We start from the raw sequence: 24,503 nt of genomic DNA, 5'->3' as shown, positions 1-24,503 counted from the left end.
TTATGCTGTAGGGTGGATTCCTGCATTGAGCAGGGGATTGGACTCGATGGCCTTTTAGGGCCCTTCCAACTCTACTATTCTATGGTTCTATGGTATATGGTATATGTCATGGGTCCCAACAGTTGTCAGTGCACTTCAATATTGCCATAAAGCAGTAGTGTTTGCCTTTTATATACCACTTTCATACCGCTTTCATAGTGGACTATCCTGCTTGGTGTAGATGAGCCCTAGGTCTCTTAAAACAGTTTTCTATTATGAGCACAGCACATTCAGTGGGTTACCTGACTTATATAGAAATTTTCAAGGTGGGGCTTCTGTTGTGCACGCACCATTCCTTAGTCACAGTTGCTTATGGGTACTTTCCAACCAATTTTCCTATTCATTTTTTGAGTGGGGAAAGTTCAGTACATTTTGCAATCATGAAACGAAACTGCCACCATCAACTGATGTAGTTGTGCCATTCTGCTTTTTCTGCTATGTGTTGGAGGGGAATAGTTGTGATGTCGACACTGATTATGCAGTGGGAGTATTACATGGCCACACCTTCTTAATTTCATCTTCACCTCACCATTTCTGGTCCTTTACTGTTCTGTTTTGGATATCTGCGTCAGAAAGACACACTTGCGTTCAGTCCAATCTTATATGTGTCTACTCAGAAGTAAGTCCCATTGAGCTTTCTGCATAGATCAACCTGCTCCCATCCTGCCTTTTACATGTAAACACATCAACAGGTATTATAAGGGGGGAAGCATTTAAGTGCCCCTGGCATATTGCTGTGTGTAGAGGAATACTGAGGAAGGCTGAACATTTGAAGATGTGTAAGAGCAGCTCCCCCTCCAAAGGTGAAGTGATGTCCTCTTGAAGTGGGGGACAGTCTTCCTACCAGAGATAAAGCGGATCGATTGATTTCCATAAAAACATGTCATATGTTTCTTTTTATTAGAAAAGAGACCATGAAGACTGAGGCCAGATCTACACCTTGGGCCTTACCAAATAGGGGGGGGGGGGAATCTCGTTTCCCTACTGTCCTTTGCCTTCCTGCTTCTATCCCACAAGAGGGACAAACAGCTTCCTCTTTCATCACATGGGGAACAAAGTGGAAGCAAGCAACGACCACGTGGCCCATTCAGTGGGCGTTTTTTTGCGCAGCTTCTCCCGCACACAGCAGGAAATGGCAGCAGGTATCATGATAATAAAAAAGAAATCAGATTTTCCAGGTCTTATTTTTTGATGGGAAAAAGAGCAGGAGTGGGAGACTCACGGCAGGCTGACAATGTCATCAAAAGAATCCGTGAACATCCATGAGTGGCCAGTAACCAGCATGCGATAAAACACTCATCCGATGACACTCCTTGTGTCAAATCATTACAATCCCATCATGGTAAAGCTGTATCCCTCTTGTGAATTTATACCTTTTAAGACACACAATGACATTTCTTGCAGTATTTTGGATAATATGGAAAGAAAAGCAGGAAATAACACCATGGCCATGTCTAGACCAGGCCTATATCCCGGGATTGTCCGGGGATCATCCCTGTGCATCCAAATGACACACAGGGGATCCCAGGAGCAGGCAGGGACGACCCCTCCATTTGCCTGGGATAATCCTTAGGTCTAGCTAAGGCCTATGAAAGCAGAATATGGAATGTCCTTTGTGCCCCCAACAGTTATCAGTGCACTTCAATAAAACAGTAGTGTAGATCTAGCCTAACTTTGCAATTCAAGAGAAGCACTTATTATACTTGAGCTAAAGAGTTAGCTACACATTATGTGCAAACAATGTGCCTATTAGAATCCCAACACCTTCCCTGCAAATTAAAATAAAAAGCATTTCTTCTCTCTCCCTCCCACATTTCTGTGCTCAATCACCTCTTCCCAGAGAAGAAAGAAGGCAGGCATCAGAGCTGCAATATATAATTAGCCCCTGCTATCCTAACAGCAATCAGTAATATTTGCTCAAATGTGAGGGGAAGGGGTCTCTGAAACCTGAAATACAAATGCATGATATAATTTGTCATTTTTTTTAAATTGAAGAACCTGATGATGTTTTACCGGGAAAGAAAGGCCTGAACCTGGCCATCTGCTATATCTGGCAATGAATGCAATGCAATGCAGTGCAGTGCAGCTAAAGCAGTGTCAGGTGAGCAAGCTACAGGAGATGTCATCTCAGGTCACTGCTCTGATAATTACAGATGCAGAATTGTATTGCTGTAAGTGCTTTCAAGGGGCAGTAGTGCGACCACTCCTGAAGAAGCCTACTCTGTACCCAATGGTATTAGACAACTATCACCCCATTGCAAAAACTCCTTTCTTAGGGAAGGTATTGGAGAGGGTTGTGGTGAAACAACTGCAGGCACTCTTGAAGGACACTGATTATCTAGACCCATTTCAATCTGGGTTTCGACCTGGTTATGGGACTGAATCAGCCTTGGTCACCCTAATAAATGACCTTTATCAAGGGAGAGACAGGGGGAGTGCAACCCTGTTAATTCTGCTCAGTATCAGCTTTTGATACGATCGACCATGGTATCCTCCTCAAGCGACTCCGTAGGATGGGTGTGGGAGGCACTTTGTTACAGTGATTCCAGTCCGACCTGCAGGATCAATTTCAGAGAGTAGCACTGGGTGATCATTTCTTGGCCCCTTGGCAATTAAGCAATGGGGTACCGCAGGGCACCATCTTGTCCCCAGTGTTGTTTAACAACTATATGAAGCCTTGGGGGGGGGGTTTGTCATCATGGGATTTGGAGCAAAATGTCATCAGTACATTTTATGTTTAACCATCTATATGTTTGACATCTGTATAAAGTCATTAGGGGATAGCCAAGTGCCATCAGTATCCAGATAACACATAGCTCTATCTTCTTGTGATATTTGAGTCAGGAGAGGCTTTGCAAGTCCTAGATTAGTGCCTAAACCCAGTAATGGGCTGGATGAGGGCCAATAAACTGAAGCTGAATCTTGGCAAGACAGAATCCCTGTGGGTGAGTGGTTCCCGAGTCCAGGAAACAGGCTCATTGTCTGTTCTGGATGGTGTTGCATTCCCTCTGAAAGATCAGGTTTGTAGTTTGGGGGTACTCCTAGACCCATCAATGTCACTGGAGGCCCAAGTGGCTATGGCATCTTGGAGTGCCTTTTACCAGCTTTGACTGGATCACCAGCTACGGCCTCTTCTGGACAGGATAGCTTGGCCACAGTGGTACGGGCATTAGTAACCTCAAGACTGGATTATTGCAATGTGCTCTATGTGGGGCTGCCCTTAAGACTGCTCCAGAAGCTGGAGCTAGTGCAGAATGCAGCAGCTTTTCAGCATATAACTCCTTTGCTGAGGGAATTGCACTGGCTACCTATTGGCTACTGCGCCAGGTTAAAGGTTTTGATACTAGTGTACAAAGCCCTAGACAACGTGGGACCAGGATACCTGAGAGAGTGCCTTCTCCCTTACCAACCTGCTCGATCACTGAGGTCGTCAGAGGGCATGCTCCCACAGGTTAGGAAAGGTAGCACCAAGTCTAAGAGGTCACCAGCATGGTTAACAAACAGTGTCAAGGAAGCTATTGTAGAAAAGAGGGCTTCCTTCCGAAAATGGAAATCTTGCCCAAGTGTGGAAAATAAAAGGGAGTACAAACGTGCACAAAGGCAATACAAGCAAACAATAAGAGATGCAAAAAAGCATTTTGAGGAGCACATTGCTAATAATATCAAGGCCAACAATAAAGAATTCTTTAAATATATCAGAAGCAGGAAATCAGCTAGGGAAGCAGTTGGACCATCAGATGACAATGGAGTTAAGGGAGTACTAAAGGAGGACAAGGAGATTGCAGAGAAGCTGAATGAATTCTTTGCATCGGTGTTCACTGCAGAAGATACAGGACAGATGCCAGTGCCTGAACTGATGTTTTCAGGAAGGGAGTCTGAGGAATTCAGGCAAATAGTGGTAACAAAAGATGAAGTTCTCAACCTTATTGATTTGACTGATTTATTACATTTATATACCGCCCCATAGCCGAAGCTCTCTGGGCAATTTACAAATTGAAAAATTGAAAGTAAATAAATCACCAGGCCCGGATGGTATTCATCCTAGAGTTCTCAAAGAACTCAAATATGAAATCATGGATCTTCTAACCAGTTTGGATCACTTACCGGGGTTTGAGGAAAACTGCCTTTTGGGGGCTTTAACAAAAAACCCAGACAGTTTTTTGTATTCTGTATTCCCATGGTACTAATTGTTAATGGTGATAATGGAACTGTTTTCCTGAAGAAGCCAAAACATATGGAGAAACAGGACAAAAAAACAGATGCCTGTAAACTTTGAATCTTTGGTGTAATTACCTTATCTGACTTGAAAAAAAGTGTTTCATTTCCTTTTTCCACCTTTGCCAAACTAATGTACTTTATCTGTGCTTTTTGTACTTTACTGACTGTTTAACATATAATTTGTGTACTTATATCAATTGTTTTGTATAATTGTCTCTATTTGGGGCGCTACCCAATATAATTAAAGTTGTGTGCTCTTTAGCATTGGTTTGTTTTGAATAAAAAGCAGGAAACAACACTATGGCCCTTTCTACACCTATGGGTGTAGATGGAGGGAGAGGGGGTGATCCCAGACTTACCTGCTCCTGGGATCGCCACCCTCAGTCCACATGGGATGCACAACGTCATGGGTGTCACGCCCATTGCGGCCACCATTTTTTTGAAAGAAAAAGAGGTGGACCGCACTTGTGCTCCAGCGAAAATTAAGGTAAAGAAAAAAGAGGAAAAAGCCCCGACCCCACTCCCCACCCCACCCCTTATGGCCTTGGACTCCCCCCGTCCCAGCTCCTTCCCTCTAATGACCCCCGCTACACCACCCGCGGTCCTCAGGATTGTCCCAGGACCGCAAGTAAAACCGGGATCATCCCTCCCTGCTCCCGGGATCCCCTGTGTGTCATTTGGACGCACAGGGATGATCCCGGGCAAAACGGATGGTGTAGAAAAGGCCTATGAAAGCGGTATATGGAATGTGGATTGTGCCGCAACAGTTATCAGAGCACTTCAATAATGTAATGTAGATTTAGCCTAAGTTATTTTCCTATAGCCTTTCCTATGGATATAAGTTTATGGCTCTCAGGATACCTTTCTATTGGTTACATAGGTTGATGTCTTAAAATACCTTCCCCACCACCGGTTAGGCCTAATTAGACAAAACAGTTTAGCATGCACAGCTTAACCTGTGCTTGTTCAACTTGGCCCACATATCTTTTCTACTATTTACCTTCTCATCTCCATCTGGAAGCCAGGGCAGACAGTTGGCTTCCCAGCAGATACCAGCTCAGCTATTAGTTATCTGGCAGGCAACAAGAGCTGCTTCTGTTCCTGGAGTTTGTGTACTTTCGCCAACCAACATGGTGCTTTTGCCTCTCTTTTTCCTGTACGCACCGCAGCTCGGCAGAGTTGCCCTTGGCTTTGGGTCAACCACACAAAGGGATCCTTTAGCTTTCGAACCAAGTGGGCACGATATGAACCTGGTCACAACTATCAAACATAGGGGCTCCTGTCCTTAAATGTGAGTTCATCATATGCTCATCCTAGAATGCAGCTCTAGCCCTATAGCCCGATGTGATGGATATTTACTGTTTAGAATAAATGAAAGCCTGTGAATAACGCACCACCATCTGGCTGCTCTTTTATTTTGAGCGCTGGTTTTACCGATCTGAAACTTTTCACCCCCTGAGTCTAATGCAAAAAGAAATGTGTTTTGCTGACATTCCTTTTCCAAAGGCAAAGGGGATTGCCAATCATTTCTGAAAAGATTTTGCCTTTAAGGCAGCTTGATTTAGTTTAAGCCTATTCCAGTCCTGTTTTTTTAAAAATGTATATATATATATATATATATATATATATATATATATATATATATATATTCTCTTCTTTAGGATATTGCAATTAGAAAGTACACTGAACCTTGGCTGCTTCTGGTGCGTTGTTGACATTCAAAACCCCACTCTAGCTTTTCCCTGCTACCTCCCTTCCCCCTACTCTCCCCCCACTCCGAGATTCAGTGGCGCATGGTGAGCTGCTCATGCCGCCTAGCTCTGAGGCAGGCTTGTGTGGGGATATGCCGATATCCTATGGGACAAAGCTGCATAAATCCCTTTCAACCACAAAGCTCTGGGAAGCATCAAGGCAAACAAACTGCTCTTGCTTACATATGCAACATTTCGATACAGCTACCCCTCTTCCAGGCACTCCAGAGTGCTTGACAGCAAAGGGGGGAATTGAACATTTAGCACAGACCTGTGAAGGGAGCAGCTTGGATTTATTTCAAGATAGAGAGCTTTATCACACCAGGGTTATACTGTGCAATCACTGTGAATTGCGTGACTCTGAAGTTTTCCAGTTTATAATCTGCTTTGATTGTGAAGTACTCCCATGCATCCTGCTTTAATTGTGCTTCAAAGGCAAAAGACCCGACCTATTTTGGTACTACTTTTGGGATGAATCATTTGTCGTTTTCTGAGAGGCCACTGGGGGTGCAGGAGCAGGATTTGATATGTTTAAAGAAAAATTAAACAAATGCTTACATCTGTGCAAATTTTAAAGATAAAGACATCAAAATTGGCACAGTAATAGATATTAAGGAGAGCTTTAAAGGCTTTATCACGGGGTGAACCCTGGGATCGTCCCTGTGCGTCCACATGACGCACAGGGGATCCCAGGATCAGATAGAGCACTCCTCTTTGGGCCCAGTTTTTCCACGGTCTCGAGCTGAGGCTGAGACCGTAGAACATGTAGCCCATTGCTACGATTACTCGCGCTGCACCCATCGCGGGAAGTGTGGGGGAAGTGGGGAATTGAAATTTTTTAAAAGCACCTACCTTTAGCGAACGAGCGTTCGTGTGCTCCTCTTCCTTTAAAAATAAAAAATGGCAGGTGCGACACCTCTCTTCCTGAGGTTGTCACACCTCGCGTGTAAACGGAGGAGGGATCTCGCATTAATCGCAATGCAAGATCTTCCCTCCTCCATCGCGGACTATCAGGTAGGTCTAGCTAAGGCCTAAGTTATATAATGACACTATCCATACAGAGATCTACATTAGTTGAGCTTCTACTGCCAGCTTTAAAGGACACTTCTTACAGTAGTTCACCCACCATAACATCCAGGTTAAGATGGTTCAGTCCAGATATAGCAGAAGTTTAGCTACTAGATCCAGATCATCTCTGGTCTGCTCTGGAAGAGGGAGATCCTGCACATTTCTGGAGGCATGGGCTTGATTAATTGGCAATGTTTGAATCTCCATCACCCAGACTGTCATCATATTTCTATTCAACATATGACCCACTGCATTCAGGGGAACTTACCACCTAGTACATGTTCTTCAGAGATCAGCCTTCTGTTTTATTTCTTTGTTGTCCCCATCTTTGGAAGCTTTGCACATTATATCCTGTTTGCATTTTCCCTGTGGTGATTATTTTGCAATTTTATGCATCTTGGGTCAGGCATAATGTTTGTGTAATTGCAGACATGTTTCCCTCTAAGATACAGTGAACTTGGTGGGGCATACAAAACCTTAACAAAGAAGAGGGGGAAAGGCTTTAAGAGATGGAATTCCGAGCCTGCAAAACAGGGATCGTGTACAAACTCAAGTGAGTGGTCTGAATGGGAGGGGGGAGCCAGGGTGAAGGGGGCTTTTTCATTTATATGACATAATTTGGTGGGAGAGGGAGAGTGTGTGACTGGGCAGAATCTACACTACTGCTTTATAAAGGTTTACAACGGTTTTGACAACTGTTTCGGTCCAAGGGCCTTGCTAGACGAGGCCTTAGCGCACTTTGAGGCCCGGTTTCCCTGCTGTGCATCCAGATGACGCACAGGGGAATCCGGGGTCAGGCCGCGCTGAAGCCTCCCCTAATGCGCCATAAGCGAAGTCGCTTATGGCGCGCCTTTTCCGCAGCCCCGGCCTGAGGTCGGGGCTGCGGAACGTCTAGCAAGGTCCGTGGCTTTTTGCGGCTACTCGCTTACTCGTGAGTAGCCGGGAAAAGCCACGGACTGGGCACAGCGCTCAGTGCTGTGCCCATCGGGCCGGGGGGATCCCGGGAGGGGGAAATAGGGGGGAAGGCCAGACCGGCGGGAGAGGGGGGGAGGGACAGACAACCGGGGATGGGGCTGAGGGACAGACAACCGGGGATGGGATGGGGGGAGGGATGGACAACTGGGGATGGGATGGGGGCGAGGGACAGACAACCGGGGATGGGGCTGAGGGACAGACAACCGGGGATGAGATGGGGGCGAGGGATGGACAACCTGGACAACCGGGGATGGGATGGGGGCGAGAGACGGATAATTTTAGGGGGAAAAACCACTCACCTTCTCCGGAGTCTTCGGGGCGCACGTGGCCCCTTTAACAACAACAACAAAAATGGTCGACGCTGCAGGGCTTCCATAGTCCCTGAGTGTCGGCCGTCTAGGAGGCAGGGTGGCGCACGCTAAAGTTAGTGCGCCATCGCCCCTCCTCCCTGCCGGCTTATCTGGCTGGGTCTAGCAAGGCCCCAAGACACATTGGATCCTTTTGCAGTTGCATGATTTGTTCACAGAGCCACCATCGAATTAAAGCTTGCATTGGCATCTATTGACTGCACCTAAAAATATCACAGATCCAACATTTTCCAGCACTGCCATTGCACAAAAACATAGATCCTCATGATTATTATTTTTAAAAAAACCCACCAATAAGTCATTGGTTACCTCTTTGTCCACAGATGTGTTCTGTGATTTGAAAGTGCTTTGGGGAAGGGAGATCTGTAGTTATGCAAATTCAAGAGGATTCACTTGTTTGAATGGAGCAGGTCTGGGCAGTGGGGTTGAGGGGAGACACTTGGGCCTTGAATCAGGTATTTGAGTCTGTTGTTCAGATACTGGTGTTTTGCACTGCAGTGCTGAAGTGCTCCTGGGCTCACGGCAAAGGAAAAGGATGGAGGGGGGGAACAGAAGTCATTGGTCCCGCCTACCATTAGCTCTGCCGCAGTCTCCCATTGCCCACCCTGCCCTCTGCCACAAGTCCCAGTGGGCAGCAGCTGCCATAGCAAAACAGGATTTTCAGATGAAACAAAAATATTCAGAATATTTGCTCTCATTCCCTGCACATGAGTTTTCGTATGATATATGGCTAGCCACAGATAGAAGGCACGATGATGAACTAGACAGATCAGATAAATTTGGGATGCAGCCTTTGCTCAGTGGTAGAGCACATGCTTTGCATGCAAATGGTCCCTAGCATCTCCAGGTAGGGCCTGGAAACTCCGTAGGGCAGCTGTTCTCAACCTGGTGTTGGGCCACACCTTCCATCATCCCCAGCCAGATGATGGGGACGATGGACATAGATGATGATGATGATGATGATGATGATGATGATTATAAACTAGATAGACCAGTGGTAAAAGATGTCTTGCTTGCAAGCTTGCTGCCTGGAAGCCACTAGTTGGCCACTGTAGGAATTTATACCCCACTATCTACAAAATACCCTGGGCAGCAGAGAATGCAGGACTAGATAGGCCAATGGTCTGATCCAGCAAAGCTCTCCTTAAATTCTTATATTACATTGCCATACCTCATTGAATATTTAAAATAACAGATGCAATGTCTTTTGCATGCTCTTCTCCCAGATAGCAGAATGCTCTGGGTAGGCATTAACATGCAATGGCCCAATCTATTTCTTCTTTCTCCCACCCACCACCCACCCCTCCTTCCTTCTTTAGTTGATTTAAAACAGATTGTATTTATTTGCAATTCAATGAAGAACCTGCATAAAATTAGATCTGTTTTCCTCTAGAGTGTAAAGGTTCTTCTGGGAATTGTGTTTAATTTATGAATTAGTCAAGAGAACACCTGTTTAGCTTCATCACAGTTTTAGCATAAAAATACAGATTAAAACTTTTCATGGGATGTTAATTTTTCTCCCCTGCATCAAGATGTGAAAAATTGTATTGAGAGACACAAGACAGGAGAGAATCCATCCATCAAACATCATTAATCAGATGATGCACCCGTTACCATTTACAGCAGCCTCCTCCAAGCTGGCACTCTCCAGATGTGTGGGACTACAGCTCCCATTTCCCCAGCCAACATGCCCATAGATGGGGGTAATGAGAATTGTAATCCAACACAACTATAGGATACCAGGCTGGTGGGAAGGCTGATTTATAGAAACAACAGTGACATTGACAAAAAGAATCCTGATTCCAGAACGGGTTCTATGTAGGTTTCCTCATGTACAGATAGCTGCACTGGGTGTTGGGGGAAATTGAAGAGACAGGAAGGAAAAGGGCTTATGTCTCACCTATTGTTAGAACTCTAGTTTTACTTGAGGATAGCAATGCTATAGCTGTTAGTATCGCTCCAACCTGTAATCACCTCCTTCTGGTCTCTCTTGGGTTATGCGTAGCTTGAATGAAGCAAGAATGAAGGGGGGGAAATATGACAGAAGACTGAATGAACCACCTGAATGAACCATGGCAGAAGACTGGGTACAAGCTCTCTTTTTTTTCTAACCACAGCAGCAAAACATTAATTGTGATGTTTTTACTTTACTTTTGCCAGGTGCTTCAAAGCAATCTAGTCCAACTCCCCTCCTGCAAGCAGAATTCCACAATCCATGGCGCACCGCGGCAGGGTTTTGCTATTTTATTGTTTTACTCTGTACAGCACCATGTACATTGATGGTGCTATATAAATAATAATAATAATAATAATAATAATAATAATAATAATAATAATAATGTGCAGTCTGCCCATAAGACCAATGCTTGGATTGACTGTGCACATATTTTAAGTTCTTGTTTTGTGCTTGTTGCATACTGCATACTGCACTCGACTGGATGCTTGACAGGAGTGGTCCTCATCTCACCTGTGCGTCTCCTTCTTCCGTTAGAATTCCGCCCTTGCTTTATATGGCAAAAACCTGATCCTGAATGTTAGAGCATTAGCCTTTCCAAACAGGTCTGCAGTAAATGAGAGCATTAATGAGCAGTTTAGTTCAAAACCTTAGGGATACGCCATAGCTCCAAGAAAAAGGTATGTTGCGGCACAATTTCAAAATAAATAGCCTTGCTAATTGTCAGCCTTTGGTCTGCCGACACTTGCGTTATCAGCTTCACTAACCCTGCTACACTTTTCTCCACACAATAAAGCGGTGAAGCGAGAAAATAATGCCACCTTTGCACTAGAGGCCTGGCTAAGTTTCTCTAATGTAAAAACACTGACAATCAACATTAAAATTCACTTATCTGATGCATGTGCAAACAACCATAGCTCCCAGTCCAATGAGGGCTGCTGCTCACTTTTAGTGTTGCCATGGATTATTATTTTTTTAAAAAAACTGGCAAAATGGAGTGCTCATCTCTTCTCCCAGTGCTTCATAATTACGCATGGATTCCCATATAGTTTGCCCGTCCAGGATGATGATGATGATGATGACGATTTATTTATTTATTTATTTATTTATTTATTTATATAGCACCAACAATGTACTTGGTGCCGTACAGAATATACAAATAAAACAGCAATACCCTGCCTTAGAGGTTTACAGTCTAAAATCACATTAAAACATATGAAGGAGGGAAGGGGTTACACAAAACAGAAATAAGGGAATAATCATAGCAATGAGAACAGTAAATCAAGCTAAAATATCAAAAGCTATGGAAAACAGATGAGTTTTTCATAGCTTCATAGCGATCTGCATGAAGTTTCCTCAGTCCTTATCCAAACAGTGCTTGCTCTGACACATTAGAGAAGGAGAGATGGTCTCCTGTCACTGCACATACTGGCTGGATGTCTCCATGCCTCTACGCTCTTGAAAGCCCATCAGCACACGTCAACTCAGGATACTCCATGCATAACATTTATCAGCAAAATGCCCATGACTCTTCATAGGGGTTGATTTGGAAAACAAAAATGGTCAGACGGATAGTTCTCTGCAATACATACCAGAGCAGAGGGCCTTCTCTGCAGTGGCCTCACACCTTTGGAACAATCTCCCATCAGAGGTCCGCTATGCTCTGTCATGGCAGGCTTTTAGGAAGGCCTTCTTTTACCGTGGCCTCGTGATTGGAGTACTGTTGTTGCTTGTATTACCATTGTTGTTGTTACTGGTTTCATTGATGGCGTTTATTATTTTTCTTGCTGCTTTATTGTGTTTCTGTTTTTTATTGCCCTTGATATTTTAACTGTTTTTAGGTATTTTATTGCTGTAAGCTGCCTTGTGAGGGCTTCTGCCCTGAAAGGCAACCAAGAAATGTTTTAAATAAATTGAAATAAATAAAACCTGTCAATGCCAGACCATTCTGTGACTCAGAGTAGGTCTGTATTTTGCATTGCAGTACATTGGACATCCACTGATGATCTGTTTGCAAGGCTTCCGCAGTGGGCAAGTTGGTACGAAGGACAGTGGGGAGCAGGAGACATAAGGCACCCATTTGTCCAGTTCCTCCTGAGTTCTGTAATGTCTGAAGCTGGCCTGTATTGACTAAACAGGAGACAGAGCAGGGGGGGAAAGGGGAAAGCGTACTTGATCTGAGAGAGAGGGACCACACTAAGAAGGACCAAGGCTTTTAATAATAAATAAGAACAGGAAATGGAAGACTGCTTTACATTAACTATAAAAAAACAAAGAGTCTTATTTGCCCCCTCCAAGAAATCATGATATTGCTCTTTCATTCAAAGGGTGCTCTGTACTGGAATGAGGGGATGCGGGAGAGAAAGCTTTCCACTCCCTCTCCCAGCAGTCCTCATACAGAGGATTGCTGGAATGTCTGTCTGTGTTTATGCACATGTGTGTGTGTGTGTGTGTGTGTGACTGTGACTGTGTCTGTGTTTGTGCACATTTGTGTGTTGGCAGGTGGCCCCTGACTCCCAATCCAGCATCACATGCATTTCTTGAGCCAAGGATTGTACAGGGATGATCCCAGGGTTCACCCCAGGATAAAGCCCCATCTAGCTAAGGCCTACGTGTGCATATTATGTTGACTGAATCAAGGCAAATATCTTTCCACATCTTAGTCCATCCTCCAAGCACCAATTCTGCAGATAACCATGTATATGCTTAGCTTTATGACTGTGAATAAAGACACCCCTATTTTTCCTATTACTATATGACTGCCCTTCAAAGTCAACATTAAGGTGCCATCTCTCTAAATGGCTTCTTCTTTTTTTAACGTGCCAGTTGGTTTTCTTTGGAAACTCAGCCACTCTGCAAGGCAGTGTCTGGTTGTTAATTTGCATACATTGAAATGAGTTTGTATTTGCACACAGGGGCTTTTTTATTTCTTTCTCTTTTCCAGATAAGCAACAACGCTCCAGCCATCGTTGTTAGGACACATACCCCCGCCAGATGGCTTACTACTCATTATGGTGCTGTAAATCTACAAATTATTGGCTGCAATTAATTCAATTAGACTACAATCCATGCATGCCTACTCCGAAGTAAATCCCACGGTGATTAACAGAGTTTGCCCCATCATAAGTGTGTTTAGGATTGTAATCTCAATGTTCATAAACGTTTTCCTGGGAATAATGGTTTTTCAGCACAATGTAACCACCATTAGTCGTTTATAGTAGAAAGAAAATTTAGTTCACCCACACAGCATTTTTCAAATTCTTTCACCCACAAATATGACCAGTGGAGGCTGGTGGTTCTGATTTTAATGGGGCTGTGAATTCATTCTGGGTTTCAGTTGAAACCAGTCAGAACTCTAAAGGTGCTGAGCCCTAGCCCCCAAATAGTTTCAGCATCCTGGATAGCTGCTTTAGATTTCTGGCTGGTTCTGACTGAAAGCTAGAATGTATTCACAATTTCAGCAAAATTGGAGCCATCAGCCTCCACTAAATATGAATGCAAAATCTGCAGATTTATACAAAATGCCATTCACTGCAAGATTCCTTGGTACGCCTGCATATTAAACTGGCACTTTTCCATCGCAACGCAAATGAGATCCCCTCTTGTTTTTCTAAATGGGTGATTTGGAGGAGGCATCCAGCTTTCAGCACTGTTATCATAACAGACATGACCCTCAGAAGAAGCCTAGAGTTGGCAGGCATGGGAGTACTGGAAACTTGATAGCTTGGCTTTGTCTCTTAGAAGGTGACAGACATCACATGACAGTAAGCAGCTGCTTCTAGAACCGAAACAAGCTTTTCATTTTAGTGAGAGTTACAAATTCTTTTCCAGCTCCCTGATATCCAGGGAAGCGAGCAATGAGACACAGGGAAGTGGCATATAATTAGGTAGGATTTGCTAGCTAGGCAACTTTGCAAGATAACAGCAGGAACAGAAGACGCCCACATTGCATCCTGACCTGTGTGACAGCAATCTCATTCAAACAAAAAACAAGAAAACCACCTTCCTTCCTTCTTCACTCCCTAAGTAGCCAACCAAGATGACCATAGAAACATTCTGTGTGTCGCTTTAGAGGGGTTTCAGCTCCATACTAGAACAAAAGTTCCCTGTCTGCACATCTTGGTTTTGAGAGGTAAGACATTCGTTTCAGATTGTTTTTTCCGGGCAATTTTGTGCCTTCATTTCAGTCCAGCTAGAGAGAAAAAGAGATCTTGGGTTTGGGCAAATCTAGTGGAAACCTTTGATCAGACAGAAAGCTAGCAGGTCAGTCCTATTCACATACAACTATGTATTTGGATGGAATTGTTACTAAACTTTAAATAGCCTTTTCCTCTCCCCCACACTTAGAAAGCACAGGCAAAAAGGCTGCTATGTTATTACATGCTGAATGACAACATAATAGATGAATACACTGGTTTTCTCTTGCCACAAACAATTTTAACGGTACATTATCATGTTGTTTCTTTGGTCTGATTGTTTATTCATATATTTAGCTTTCCATCCCTAATAGGACCTACAAGGCTGCTCTTAACCATCATAAAAGACATATAAACTAATAAAACAATAAATCCATGGAACAAACATCAAAGACAGCAGCAAAAGCAAATCCAGAACAGCTAATACAGAATAAATACAATGTGGAGACCCAAATCAGTTATTTTCTAGTGAGATAAATGGTCATGGTGATCCAGTGCTGTGGCTTAATATATGCTATTTGTCTCCTGTGATTCCTCATGAGCCAAATTGTACACAGAAAATTTGCTTTCTTCCTTTAGTCTGAAGTTTAAAAATAGGTTATCTTAACTGGTCCAGAGTTTAGTTCCCCATACCTCTCCCATGGGTCCATCTAATCTTCCTTTCACACCTCCCCTTTTCTTTATCACGTAAAATTAACACATGGTGTTCAGTGGTTTTGCACATATTATCCCAACACATGTTTCAATGTGCATTGAGCTACTCACTTACTCACATCATGGCGCCAAAATCTTTTGGAAGATTTTTCAGGATGGGTTGAAACACAATCTCTACATCGTTTGATGGAACCAAAACAGTATTTTTCCATCAGTGATACGTGGGGGTGTTTACAGGAGGGTGAAAGTATGCAGCGGCCAGATTGATTTCGGGAACCAGAAGGTTCGACCATATAACACCTGCTCTGGTCTGCTTGCACTGGCTGCCTGTATGTTTCCGAGCCCAATTCAAGGTGCTGGTTTTGACCTATAAAGCCTTACACGGCTTGGGACCACAATACCTGATGGAACGCCTCTCCCAACGTGAATAAACCAGGTCACTACGTTCAACATCTAAGGTCCTCCTCTGGGTGCCTACTCTGAGAGAGGCTCGGAGTGTGGCAACGAGGGACAGGGCCTTTTTGGTGGTGGCCCCCAGACTATGGAATGATCTCCCTGATGAGGCTCGCCTGGCACCAACGCTGCTATCTTTCCAGCGCCAGGTTAAGACTTTCCTCTTTGCCCAGGCATATGGCGGCACATCTTAATCACCCACATGTTTAGTTTTTTTTTAATGGTTTTTAATGCTGTATGTGTGTATGTTCTGTGTTTTAGAATTTTAAATTTTGTATACTCGTTTTTATCTTAATTTTAGAATTTCTGTAAACCACCCAGAGAGCCCTGGCTATGGGAGCGGTATATAAGTGCAATAAATAAATAAATAAATAAATAAAGTAGTGTGAGTTATAATAGTGAGACAGGAGGGAAACCATCAAGTGAGAGTAGAAAGTCAAGAGTATATTCAAACCACAGGATCCAACGTCCTCTTGGGGGAAAGAGTTCAAGCGAATTTGTTTCTGACAAATTTGCCCTTGCAACATTTGTTGTCAAATATCTTTCAGCTGCTCTCTGAACATTCAAATGTCCTCTAAAGGCTTAATATCTGTATTTTAGCATAAAGGTCAGACTTGGAGGCATCTAGATTTTAGGGTGGTGACAACAAGGTAAGAGGTCCATGTCCCACTCAGCAGAATGCACAGCAGGATCTCCAGATATGGCAGGGCTGGCTGACCACATCTGAAGTTAGTGAAATAATATACATTACCATCTGAAGAGAGGGTCCCCCTAAGACAAGTAAGACCAGAATTTAAAATTACTGAACAGAACTGCAGGTCTATTATAATTTTAGATGACAGACCTGTTGGCCTCTTATGAGAGAAATTATATGGTGCTTCTTTTACAAACAGGTTCTAAGTTGTTGCTCACCATGAAGTGATGTGGGTTTTGTTTTCTATTAGCCCTTTGGTACATTATGTAATTTGTGTTTTACGGTGCCTTAAATCCTAGATTGCAATCCGTTAAAAACAAAAAAAGCTTCCCACATTATCACACTTTGTCTGGTGTTAAGCATTGTAAACTATTTCTCTGTTTTGATGCTATTTGTTTCTTAAATTAGATTTAACACTGATGCTTCAAATAGATAATTCACCTGAAAAGAAATTAACATCTTTGTTGCGTAAAATAATTATACTGTGAGCTGCACAAACAATCCTAATGGAATGGATCCAGACTTTTCCCTCTGCAAATGGAAGGATTCCTTTCTAAATGAACTAAAATGATGATGGGGCTGGAGCAACTCCACTATGAGGGAAGGTTACAACAGCTGGGACTGTTTAGTTTGGAGAAAAGGCGAGTAAGAGGAGGCATGACAGAAAGTATGCATGGTGTAGAAAAAGTGGATGGGGGACATTTTTCTCCCTCTCTCATAATACTAAAACCTAGAGTGGAACTGAGTGGAGAGAGATTCAGGACAGATAAAAAGAAGTACTTCTTCATATAGCACATATGGGATTTGCTACCACAAGATGTTGAGATGTCCACCAATTTGGATGGCTTTAAAAGGGGGTTAGACAAGTTCCTGGAGGAGAAGGCTATCAAGGGCTATTAGTTCTGATAGCTCTTTGCTACCTCCATTATCAGAGGCAGTAAGCCTATGTACACCAATTGCTTGTGAACATGGGTGGCAGGATGCTGTTGCACTCATGTCCTGCTTGTGTATTTTCTGTGGGGATCTGTTTGTCCACTGTATGAACAGAATGCTGGACTAGATGGACCCTTAGTCTGATGTTCCTATGTTTTTATATTATGTGCCTTTCTCAGATGGAACCAGTATCCAAGCAAGTAAAGGCCTCCTACTGGAGCAGGACTGGGGAGCCTGTGGTCCTTTAGAAGGTATTGGGCTACAACTCCCTTCATCCCAGACCATTGGGGCACAGGTTTCTCAGCCCTGTTTTAGAGGAAGGGGGCAGGTCTGCAATTTTGTCTGCTTCCCCCATAGCCCCCAGTGCACTTCTTATCCTTATTCTTATCCTAATGCCTTATCCTGGAAGGCATTAAATGTTGCCTGCTAGCTGACATGAAAGTGAATTGCAGCCGCCATTTCCATGGGGCATAGCCATGAGACACTATTAAGACGTGCTACTTAGGGCTTTTCATGTGTGTGTTTTATGTACATGCTATATAAGTAACTTAAATCATCTCCCTCTGAATGATGGCAGAATTGTTGTTACTTAAAAAAAGAGCAGCAAGCAAGTGGGAGGTGAAGTCAGATAAAGAGGGTTCTCCAGAGATTTATGTGTGAATCTATGCTAAAGCAGGAGTAGGCTGTTCAAAGGACTTGGAGTTGCAAAACAAGGTAAATAAGGTGTCCTAATTAGTTAAACAGATGGTAGTGTAAATCACCCAATAAAATCAATGGGGAAGACAAATAGATTTTAGGCAGCTAAGTCACTGAACAGTTAAATGGTGGAAATAAATACTTTCAAGTGGCATGAATAATTGAATTTCCTTGACATTTTTGTGGCCCTGAATACTTACTGAAGATCAACATGATCTTTGCCTAGATACACAAAAATTAAGTATTCTGTAAAATTGCTGTATAAATGTTAAAGACTTTCATTATGATCACAAAGGAAGCACATTATTATAAATGTCTCATCTTTTACTGTGTGCGTGCTTGTGTGAATAATTGTTTTACCATCACCTTCTGGGCCAACCCTATCATTAGGCAGAGTGAGTCAGCCACCTCAGGTGGTAGATGTTGTGGAGAGGGTAGCACAGCACCCAACTTTTCTCCTCAGTCCCCTAAGCTAACCTGCCCTGTTTCACCTAAGCTAGTCTGCTCCCACCCATCGTAGGTATGGTGGAGGAAGATCTCCCATCACCGGCTGAAGTAAGAATGAGCTGCAAATCCAGCTTGATTATACATGTGGAATGTAGGGGGGAGGATCTAGTCCCTTGCAAATGTCTTTGGCTGGCCCTGTCCAATGTTGCAGTCAAAATTGCTGGTGTTCAGCATGAATTGCTCTGTTCAGTTAGCACTGACTACCAGCATGCTACTTCATGGCATTGCCCTCCTGGTTGATAAAACCCAACCATCAGAAGCTGGAAGATTTGCAGGACTCGATTATCAGAGTTCCCTTCTGAGGAGTTACAGTGCCCTTTGTTCTCACAACTCTGGTTGTCCATCTCCAGTCTAATGAAAGCCTGCAGTCTGCATGCTATAAAAGTACATTTTGTGTTTAACATCTATATGTTTGACATCTGTATAAAGCTGTTGGAACAGTCATTAGGGGATAGCCAAGTGCCATCAGTATCCAGATAACGCATAGCTCTATCTTCTTGTGATATCTGAATCAGGTGAGGCTGGACAAGTCCTGGATCAGTGCCTGGATTTTGTAAACCGAGGCTGAATCCTGCCAAGTTGGAGGCCCTGTGGATGAGTGGTTCTTGTGTCTGGGAGATAAGGTTATTGCCTGTTTTGGATGAGGTTGCACTCCCTCTGAAAGGACAGGTGTGTAGTTTGGGGTACACTGGGATCCATCTCTGTCACTGGATATCCAAGTCATCCCGACAGCTCAAAATATCTTCTACCAGCTTCAACTGGACAGGGATAGCTTGGTCATAGTGGTACAGGTGCGAGTAATCTCAGGACTGTAACACTGGTTTAGAAGGCCCAGCTAGTGCAGAATGTAGCAGCTCAACTGTTCTGGGACACTTTTCACTCACAGTACAACTTTCCATGTACTGGTTCCCTCTCTGTGGAACTCCCTGCCTATTGATGTCAGGCACTGACATTGTTTCATTTTCAACACCTACTGAAAACATTTTTATGTTTAAATAACCCTCCCCTGTTTGACCAATCACATTTTCTTGTTGCAAACTGATTTAAAATATTTTAATTCTGTGTTTTGATTCTGTGAGGGGTTTTCCTTCCTTTTATTATTTACTGCTTGGGAACCCAGCGGGATATCAATCTTATAAACGCATAAATAAATTTCAGCTCTGACTGTGCTTACCACAGGAGCAGGCTGAGCAGGCTGAATCCAAGTTCTTTCCAAGTTGTACCATTTTTACCCTGAATCAGGAAGCACAGCTGTCAGAGCTGCGAGCGGCATGTATTTATCTGTTTGGTCAATACATGCAAGTCTCTATCAAAGAGCAGTGTCCATGCAGCTCCAGGATGCACATGATGATAATATGTGCATCAGAACTTGTGTGTGTGTGTGTGTGTGTGTGTGTGTGTGTGTGTGTGTGTATACAGCCTGGACGTTTGAAATGTAATCCAAGTTTGAAGCTACATCATCTAAACAGCAGTTACCACAGTGAGCCTAACAAATACCCCAGGAGAGATTCCAGAAGTCAACAGATTTAACAATGAAATAAATGAATTGGAGCTTTAAAATGTGGAAATTAAAAGAGCATTACTGAATTATTTCCTGCATTATTTTATCACCAACTAGCTTTTATCAATTATAAGCTTTAAAAAGTGACAGGCGTCAGTGCTGAAGGGTTCCCAATCTAACATTCGTAGCTGTTGTGCATGTTTGACTCTCATTAGTTTATTTATAATTATATATACAATTTATCACTTGCTTTTCATTATAGAATAATCGCAAAGCAAGGTACACTCAATCAAACACATTAAAATCATATAGAATCAACTGATAGAACAGTAAACCAAAGGAAAACAGAAACACAGATGAGTAAATTTACAAGATGCAACAACACAGATTCAATCAAAAGTCTGGGTGAACAAATGTGTCTATAGTTGGCACCGAAAGCTATAGGGAGGGCTTGTTGTTTTTGTTGCTGCTACGTTTATACCATATACATGACACTTTCTAAAGAACGAGGGGACAGGTCCCTGCCCCAAGGGCTTACAATCTAGAAACAGTCACAAGGGAGGCAAAAGGGAAATGGTGACCAGGATAAACAGGAAAGAATATTCAATGATTTCAGTTATACATGTTTAGGGTTGGTTGTAGTATTAGCATATAAGATCCTTGCACTGCTTTCCCCCACCCCTGCTTATTTTAAATCCAAACCAAATCAAAATGCTCTCTGGCAGCTAGCTTTTATCGATGGAAGAGCACCAGTATGTTCACTACTCCTGCTACCTGCTTGGAGCTGCCTTATCAGAAAGCAATTAATTTAATTTAATCTAAGATTAAGCAGCTGGGAGATTTTGATCCGCTAAAACTGAGACCACAACCTCAGAAATGTAGCCCAAATGCTGGAGGTCATGAGATCGTTCATCCCTCATAGTGCTCTCCTTCACATGGGTGACCTTGGCTAGACTGCTTTCAATATAAAGATAGAGTATTCCTGTTTTCCCTGCTGTGTAGTTTTAATATGCTGACACAGCAGACATGTTTTTAATGAGTATTCTTGTAATTAATTCATCCTAATCTGTTATGAACAATGAGCAATCTTGCAATTAACTGAAATGGATACCCAACTAATTAGCCAACGTAACAAATAACCAAAGTGAAGTTAATTTAAAAAACAAATATTTTAATTATGTTAAACAGTATCAGTCAAAGTTGCTATTAATGCTTTAAGTCAGGACATACAGTTGATACAAGGAAACAAACAATGAACCAAATGAACCAAAAACAAAACACAAATGTATTCTACATTTTTATTTTTATCTTTTTACAAAATTGATTTACGGTTCATATAGGAAAGTTAATAGTCTCCTTACCAAAACAACAGTTTTCACTGTATCTGTGTCTGTATCTAAGTGACACACTGATCATATTATATTGGCCTCATGTCCTGCTTGTGAGCTTTCCACAGGCTTCTAGTTGGTCACTATGTGAACAGAATGTTGGACTAAATAGCCCTTTTGTCTGACCCAGCATGGCTTTTCTTGTGTTCTTATACCTTTTCCCCAAAGGGTGTTGTAGAACTTCTTTGGTATATGCAAGGATGGGATAAAGGCATAGATCCAACCTAACCTTTCTAGCATCTCTATCTGCAGAAGTAGAATCTTTTCAAATTGGTCAAGTGTTGAATCCAGCTATGTACTTATTCTGCAGCTAATCTGCACACTCAAGAAAATTTCATATTGCAACGTCTTGTAACACGGGAGAAAGCAACTTGGCTTACCAACTGATGTGATGGCTAATGGCATGGGTGTCTGAGTGAGAGAATGGAGATGTGGTAGAGCTGTGGATTGCTACTGTGGATTTCAGCAGACAGCTGTATCAAGTAAAGTCTCTGGGTGAGGGTGAGGGTGGCCCTTCACACTTTGTTTCTGTTTTGTTTTTAGTTCTTTTAACATACATACATGAAATTGTATATATCCATAGCAGTGAATACATATATGAAATGTATATATGTGAAATTACAAAGTACTAGCCATTATACATAGGTTTCAACAAAAGCAGACCAGATATCCAAATCAGTATTCATTTGAAGGTGGCATTTATTTATTTATTTATTTATTTATTTATTTATTTATTTATTACATTTTTATACCGCCCAATAGCCGAAGCTCTCTGGGCGGTTCATCTATATGCCACCCATTCAAATACTGAACGTGTTATAAAGTCCTCAGTCCATTGGATTATAGGAGAGTGTATATCCTTCCAGTGTTGTGATATCAGTCTTTTAGCTCTCTAAGGCATGCAGAGAATCCATTTACACTGGCCATTTGTTAATTTCCATAAAGCAAGCAAATAATTTTAAAGAGTGTCTACATCAGCGAATGTTAAAGATTGTTCCAGTATGAAGTTTAATTGGTTTATCTGTGTAATAACCTCCTCTCCAACCCCCAAAAAGCAACTATTGCACATTGCCAAAACATATACTACAGGCATTCAAGAGGCAGCTGGACAGCCATCTGTCAGGGATGCTTTAAGGTGGATTCCTGCATTGAGCAGGGGGTTGGATTCAGTGGCCTTATAGGCCCCTTCCAACTCTACTATTCTAGGATTCTAGGATTCTATATTTAAAAGAAGCATTAACTGTGTTGCACTGCCAGCAATTAACCAAATTAGACATGAAACAAAGGTTTTTTGCTGAATATGACGCAGCCTAATATCCATAGACGCAATAGGTATAATCAATGAAATTAAGCAGAATGGAACAATGCAGTTTCATTCCTGCTTAGAACCCTGCATATCATCTTTATTCACGAATAACAAGTATTTACAGACATGGATCATGGGTTGCGTTACATGTCAATAAGTGCTTCCAACAATGATGGCGACCCTGATGCTGTAAAAGCAGCCAGGCCAAACCTAGATACTAAGAAACATTTGTTTGCAACCATCTCTGAAAGCCTTGTAATTGAAAAGTCTGAAGCACGTGTCATAAAGTACAGATAAGAGCATCCCTGCTTTGATCCAACTTGCTATCTTCTGGTAGCTAAATTTACATGCAGACTTGGGAATCTATCCATCCATTGAGCTGCAATGAGCAGATTCTAGAACAAGGCGATTGAACTGCTTTCAGCCCGAGGGCTGCATTCATTTTGGACAAGTTCTCAGAGGCCCACATTCCAGCAGTGCCCGGGGCCAAAGGCAAAGTGGGTGAGACCAAAAGTACCAGCATAGTTTAGCTTAAAGCTCTGACTGCCAGTAACTAAGCCTTAGGCCTTAGCTATACCAGGCTTTATCATGGGGGGGGGGGGGGGAACCCCAGGACTGTCCCTGTGCATCCACATGACGCACAGGGATCCCGGGATCAGGGAGGGATCATTCCTCCCTTGCCCCGGGATACAGCCCTTCCCTTTGGGCCTGCTTTTTCCACGGTCTCAGGCTGTATGGCCCGTTGCTGCGGTTTGATCCAGCTCCACGCAATTCCTTGCACGGAGCCAGTAGCCACGCACAGGGCGCAGCACTCCTCAGGAGTGCTGTGTCCATCGGGGATAAGGTGAGGGGAGCAGGGAAATTAAGTTAAATTAAAAAAAGACCTACCTTAAGTACACGAGTGTTCATGCGCTGCTTCTCCTTTAAAAATAAAAAATTGTGGGCACGACGCCTCTCTTCTTGAGGTCATCGCGCCTCAGGTGTAAACGGAGGAGGGATATCACATTAATCACAAGACGAGATCTTCCCTCCTCCATCCTGGATTATCAAGTAGGTCTGGCTAAGGCCTTAGAAGAGGCATTTCAGCCTTTTTAGAATGGGGGGGGGAATTCCACAAAAGTCAGGAAATTATCAAACCATCAGTGGTCAGGGGAAAGAGGGTAGGACATGTGGAAGGAAGTGTGGCCAACTTGGGAACCCCAGGAGGGCCAGGTTACCCACCCCTGTTCAAAAAACATATATTTGCTTCATAATACATAGATCGAGCTGTTACACTGGTTTGTGGAACATGAATTTTCAGCTGCAGAAGTTTCCTTTCATTACTGTTTTGGTCACATGGAGAAACTCTACATCACATCTTTTATTGTCTTATTACTTGATGAGATTAAGAAAAATTTAGTGTAGCTAATTACGTTAATTAAAACTGAGGCCATTAGAAATCTGGGAAGTAACGCTACTTACAAATAGCTGAGTTGGTGTTCTAGACCAAACTGATAGCCCTTCTAATTAAGCTTCTTATTTCCCACTGTCATCTGCTGTAAGGCAGTGGTATACAAGCTACATATGGATAAATGTGATCAGTTAATTACAGATAAGATTTAGGATCACAGGGTAGATTGGTCTGGCATCTTTCCTGTTTGCCAAGTCAGATGGTGAAGCTCTCTTATTTGATCTAGCTATCTCCATTCCATTGGATCCATAAAATCATAGAATACATGCCACTGAAAGTTTCATAACTTGTGGTGGACTTTTGGAGTACTTTTCTGAAGGGGGGAAATATCTGGATCTGACAATGAGCGGAA

Source organism: Elgaria multicarinata, chromosome 3 (assembly GCF_023053635.1).
Source record: "Elgaria multicarinata webbii isolate HBS135686 ecotype San Diego chromosome 3, rElgMul1.1.pri, whole genome shotgun sequence".
Classification (NCBI taxonomy): Eukaryota; Metazoa; Chordata; class Lepidosauria; order Squamata; family Anguidae; genus Elgaria; species Elgaria multicarinata.
The sequence above is the reverse complement of the archived record's forward strand: the minus strand, read 5'-3'. Positions refer to the sequence as shown.